Genomic DNA, 6,691 nt, shown 5'->3' with positions numbered 1-6,691 from the left:
TGTCATCGTATTTCAATTGCGTATATCGATGCTCATGGTGTGATCACTAGATTGTCTGGTCCAGAATCGATTATTTACAGACCGCCGTCATAGCTGGAATATTGCTGAGTGCGGCAATCTAATATTGCAACAATTTTATGTTACATTCTGCATTATTAATGTACGGATCCTCATTTAATCATTATCCAGGTGAGTACACGTTTTGATAACACCATACATCCTGGATTTCGGATTGAATAACATCCCGTTCAGAGAAGGATCGATGTTCTTGGCGATATCTGAGTAAATGACATCTCCACTCTTCATCGTGTCCGATAATGGTAATGTGTAGTTCTATTACAAGTTTTTGATTGCACTGATTCGAGACACAAGATTTATACTATTACCGGTGTCACATTGTTAGGAATCTTGAGTCTTAATTATTAGGCACGCTATCATGCTGGAATATTGCTAAAGGCGGCATAAAACCGAGCTCACTCACCCACTCTTAGTATAGTAGTGGAATCGAGGGTAAGCCAAAAATCTGAAAGTATCACGAGGTATCCTTGTACCTTTTCACTATAAATGTATCAATTTTGTTCTGTAGATATAGCATGTGTGCATGTGTGCTGTCTTATCTCTTATCTCGTATAAACCTCAACCCTCCCACTGTACATATCTTTATGCGCTTTTCCTTTCAGGCCACAATGAGGTGATTTAATGCCGATCCCAGAATACGTTTTTGATCGAACACGCGTTCTAGCGTAAATGTCCTGAATGGCCTTATCTTGTCAAGTGGTATTTCTGTACATACTTTAAATGCAGTATTCAGGGTAAACATGTGACACGCAGACAGGCAGGCGAGCTCTCGTTCGCGCGCACAGAGAGAGAGAGAGAGAGAGAGAAACTCACCAACCCTTTCATTCTGTTAAAGCGTTTAATATGTACTTGATTGGGACATTTTATTTTTTGCATGAAATTGAAAAACCTCTTACTTCTCTGCGTCATATTGTTTCGTCAAACGTTATCATAGTATTGCACGGAAATCTAAAATAGAATATTGATGTAATGTCATAAATGGTGTCTAATATATTTCAGCAGAGGTTATCAATATTTAGAACTGTGCTGTATTGCATGCAATTATTGGCATTCTGCCAATGAACTACTTAATGGGTGGTGTGGTAGCCCAGTGGCTAAAGCGTTCGCTCGTCACGCCGAAGACCCAGGTTCGATTCCCCACATGGGTACAATGTGTGAAGCCCATTTCTGGTGACCCCGCCTTGATATTGCTGGAATGTTGCTAAAAGCGGCGTAAAACCAAACTGACTCACTATACACTACTTTAAATACTAACATTGCCACACAACTCCACAATCTCACAAGGAAATTGTGTTCAGACAAATCAACAATTGACGAAAAGATTGGAATGAAATTGCCCAGACGTTTACGCTTTCGGTGAATTCAGGATAAATGTGACAAATTTTATGTCGGCTGTTTCTTACAAAGAGAGTGGAATTCATTCAAAGCTGTAACCTGACACGTATTCCGTAAAAACGTAGTACAGTCATTGTGAGCTGGTCCATGACGACCGCCAGCTCTATCGAACCTTGACAAAACACATTTTTAACGTGGTTAAACAGAATTGCTTTCCCACAGAGAACGTGGATTATCTATTTTTGTTCCTGACGTGTTTTGTACAGAGTGAACAGACAGATTTTCCAACGTTGTTTAAAGCATTATATCTAAATGAAAGCATACTTTATGCTCCGACATGTTGTCATGCTGAGCTGCACCCAAACATGAAAAATACTATTGCTACAAAATTAAATAACATAAATGTCCGCACCGAAACATTTTTAAAAATGGTTCATTTAAAATAACATGTAACTCAAGAAAGGAAGAGCACAAATAAGAAAGTACAATGTAGTTATTGTATATATTCTACACATGGTTCAGGTTTGTTATCTTTAATGATTCATGAGGGTAGAAAAACCTTTATTGTCCTTTATGTAACGTTGGAATAGAAAATGAAATTAATTTTGCACTGATATGTCCTTGTTATCACGAATTAAGGTAGAAATATATACCAGACCATTTACTAGCATAACAACCCCTGTATCCATATATATCTTTGTTACAAGCTAATAATGAAATTATTCTTGTTCAATTGACTTAGTATATAAAGCATGCATTAGCAAAAACAAATCTTATAAAACGAATGGCATTCCCTTCAATATCTATGTGAATATAGAATGTTGCTATATCACTGTAACTCTCATGTATATTGGAGGCCTTTTATACAATAAACATCTTATGAGTGAGTGAGTGAGTGAATGAATATTGTTCTACGCCGCTTCTTGTACCCATGTGAGGAATAGAACTCGGGTCTTCGGCGTGCCCAGCGAACGATTTAACCTCTAGGACACCCCACCACCCCCACCCCCACCCGCAAGCAAAAACAACAAAAACACACACAACACAAAAACAACGCAAGAACCCCCAAAACAAACATTTAAAAAAACAGCAACAAACAAAAAAAATCCAACAAACAAACAGACATTGGTACAAGTCCAGGGAGAGACATTCTACACCCGTTACATTCATTCAATTAAGCATCTTCTTGAGAAGTTTGTGGAACTCGGATGGGAATTATGCTTGAAATATACTGGACAAAATAAGTTAGGGATATTGGTATTTTTATGATTGATATTTTATCAGTGTGTCAATGAATATATAGATCATTATTCATAATTTCAAAATTTGCATATATCCCTAACTATTGTTGTCCAGTATACTTAGTCCCTGATGCAGTCAACCGCACTAAAACTCAGAACGTTTCAGTCCCGTTTTACGTACATGGGCGACCACAATATTTATCTGTTGAAGTTTAAAACATGATACTTTCTCTCGCATAAAATGAAATATTGCGCAGTCATTTAACCTTTTTTTTACTCCATAACTAAAGATTTCATCGCGTTCAACGTTGCGCAACTTTGATTGTACCCGTCGAGCGACATTGAAGCTGCATGACTCAATGTTTAAATTCAGTACATCATAAACTTACGACAGCACAATATGTAAGCTATTATGCTCATGTAAGGAACAAATGCTTTTAGTATTCTTAAGAAATATAGCTCTTGAATAGACACGACACAGTGACAACAGTCAGTAGTCTTGGCGCAAACTGTTTGTATTGATACTTCTGATTGTGTAACACAGATTTCACGCCCAGAAATGTGTCAACAGCTATGAACATTCCCTATCGCCAGTCAAGACATACAGAAGGAAGTTGTATAGATCAATCCCACTACATGTACTCCTCAATAGTATCAACACAAGGACTGGGTACGCACACAATTTTCCTGGAAGGAGCTGCGGTAATGCTGTGACAGGTATCGGCTGTGGTCACAGAGAGAAGTCTGAATTTCAAACAGTATGTATCATTTGTTTGTTTTGATTGTTTTTCCTATTCACAATTCTTTAACACATGTTGACCCCTTGGGTTTTACAGGTGCTTGTTGACACATGACAGTTTTATCAGACAAATTATAGGTAGTTTCACAAAAGGTCAAGTTATCCCTAAGTTTTTGGTTTGGTTGTTTTAATGCCCCACTCAGCAATATTCCAGCTATTCCGGCGGTCTGTAAATGATCAAGACTGGACCAGACAATCCAGTGATCAAAATTATGAACATCGATCCATGCTATTTGGATACCATCACATGTGTCAACCAAGTCAGCGGGCCTGACCACCCGAACCAGTTACTCGCCTCTTATGACAAGATTCTAACCCGGATCTTCATGGGTACATTCTCAGTGAACTTGGCGCCGCTTTCGTCGATGAGGTAGGGGCTCGCCACCCCTTCCTGCGATGATGTTATATTACAACGGACAATTTTTAAATGTCCATTTTGAAATTAAACTTTGCTTCATTAGAAACGATAGCTGACGTAAAAGATAATAACTTTAATTCTGAAACTATGAAGGACGTAGCTGCCATGGAATCTCACTCTTACTGTAAAAAGAAACAGGTAGGAGGGGTCGTCTCAAAAGAAAATCCAGGGCGGGTGTCGCAGACGGTGGTTGGGGTCGGGCTGGGGGATAGAGATATAAACTGAGATAAGATAATCCTTTAGGGGATTTAAACTGGGAAGCAAACGGCGTGTCATAACAATTTACAAATAATATCCAGTCCTGTCGATCTTCGGGTGGTCATGCCACCTATATATTTTGAGACATTTAATACGATGGCTGATTTAAGCTTTTCCATGGGTATCATACCCTTTTACGTATCTCCACATAAACTTTTAGATCAATAGATGAGACATATTCAACACACATGAAAAAACATAAAATATCATTGAGATGACCCCTTGTGCCTGTAGGCAGGACGTGCATTTCATGCCAGGTGAGACGAGGGCCCCTCGTGTTTTTTCTATTTCCGACAGTACTTTAGTACTTAAAATCCACTCGACTGGAACAGGTTGTGTAATGGACGGGTAGTCAAACTGGTTTACTCTCATTCTGCCTACATCTCATTCTACAGACCTAATAAAAGTGTAGGCAGAATGAGAAAAATCAGGCCACCCCTAATTTAGAAATGAACTTGCCCATGACAATAACAAAACACAATCTTCATTGCATTTATATTTTATCTATAGTAGATAACATGCTATATATGAAATATAGACATGTACACCAGAAATCATATTGATTGTAATGACATCATCATCATCATCATCACCATCATCATGATCATCATCATCAATCTACAATTTCAAGAGATGACCAGAGGCATCTAAAAACTAAAGCTTTGTCCTTCGACCTTGATGAAGGGCCTCCTCATATGGTTTTGCATGGCTCGTACCTCTAACTGCACCGCATATTGTGCGTAAGGCATCTGGGAGTAGTCATTATGGAAATGAACCTACTAATGCCTGAGTCCAAAAGTTATATATTGCAATCAACAACAGGTGGTGGCAAAGTGATGAGATCCCTTCCCTCAGGTTCATTCCCATCATGACTACTCCCAGTACTAAATAAACACAAACTTCTATACAGATTGATATAGTATGTTCCAGTTCATTTAGACCACTACACTTCTAGTCCTTAGACAATCATTTAGAAGCCAACATTTATTAAATAGGAAGCAGCTTCAGCAAACATGAAACCGACAATTTCGCCACATCGATATCTGGTCTTCAGTGTGTGGAGTTGAGTCTGCATATCTTGATACTTCTACTTGCACTTTAGTTGTCTGCCTGTGGCCTGGGGTTGGATGATTGAAGTTTCATTCTTGGCCTACTTGGTCTTGATGACACTGATGAACTTGTACAGATTAAGATGGGGTGTCTTGATGGCGTTGTCGAGTTTATGGTGCCACCCATCAAGATGGTGTGTTGTACGGGGACCCTGGGTGTCAAAGTGGTTCCATGTCTGGCGACCTTCTTTCTTCTTTCTTTATGTCCACTTTATGTCCACCTATACTATATATACAGGCTATAACTCAGAGCGTTAATCCCTTGTAACAACATCACACTTTTTGACTTTTGGTAAGGCGGGAAAAGGGGAAATTGGATTTTAGGCTAGGCGGGAGGACACCCTTTACACATTCGAAGGGGTATGAGAAACGTATTTATTCCATTCAAAGGGAAAGAAAGAAAAGGATGGGCAAACAAGCTTATATTAATACTACACCAGAATACATGTGGAGGTTCACATTTATGCGTAATGTTGTAAATAATAGTTATCTATAATGACAAGTTATCTCTGGATAATAACAATCTTAGATAGCAACAATTTATCTTAGTTTTGTTTAATGTCCAGTTGATACAAATTGGAAAATAATAGAAACTACAAATCTTTTATGAATCAAATCGTTTTGATGAACTGACTGTAGAATATCCATATTCATAAATCCATATTCGTCAGATTATTATCATCTAGCACATCCCGCAGGGAGAAACCTTTCGCATAGAAATATGATTCGTATCGAATGCTATTAAATTTAGGACACATAAAAAAATAAAGGAATACATCCTCATAATCTTGTGAGATGGAACAAGAAGCATTACCAGAAATGAAACTATTATATTTATCACTGTTTACGTCACTGCATCCCAACCTAAGGCGGCGGTATGTTATTTGGCGTAAATATATTCATTCATGTGATCATGACATAATTAGTCGTTGATATAAACTAAGAATAGTAACGGTCCAGTGTATTATTTGACAGAATCGACTACCAAAACTTAGATCGAACATTGTTTGCATTAACTTGTGGTGTGGTCATTCCCCATCACTCTTTAGTTACTGTCTAATTAAGCGAATCTACTGCTACACACAAAAAACAAAACAAAAACAAAACAAAACAAGAGTGAATATCCATACAACTTCAATGAGCTCTTCTTTGTCAGACAAATAATGATGAAGGCATTATGTGACTCGTATTGACTGAAAAAAAGCATCTCGCGATACCTTTTGAGTCTTAAAGCAGCTTTAATGAATGAAAAACGATTTATGTATGACAATGATGTCTTTTCAATTACATTTGAAATGTTTCGTCCCATATGAACAGCACTCCCACCAACCAATACGCCCATAACCAGGTTTACTGTAACATAAAGCTTGCACGTTGTAATAACTGAATACAAGACAAAAAATTAATTAAAATTGAAAGTTTCTCCATGACGGACAGGCTTCATGTACAAAAA

General features: G+C 37.9%; 1 protein-coding gene across 1 annotated transcript in view; it reads left to right on the top strand.

Moving 5' to 3' along the window:
• Positions 1-3,056: 3,056 nt before the first annotated feature.
• Positions 3,057-6,691, top strand: part of LOC124264963 — a 164,096-nt gene continuing 160,461 nt past the window's right edge. Inside the window, exon 1 of the mRNA XM_046699748.1 lies at positions 3,057-3,412. The gene's annotated coding sequence lies outside the window, so the exon portion shown is untranslated. The remainder of the gene's footprint in view (positions 3,413-6,691) is intronic.

The sequence above is a fragment of the Haliotis rubra genome, unplaced genomic scaffold (assembly GCF_003918875.1).
Source record: "Haliotis rubra isolate DU_JTF1 unplaced genomic scaffold, ASM391887v1 Scf952, whole genome shotgun sequence".
NCBI lineage: Eukaryota > Metazoa > Mollusca > Gastropoda > Lepetellida > Haliotidae > Haliotis > Haliotis rubra.
The sequence above is the reverse complement of the archived record's forward strand: the minus strand, read 5'-3'. Positions and strand labels throughout refer to the sequence as shown.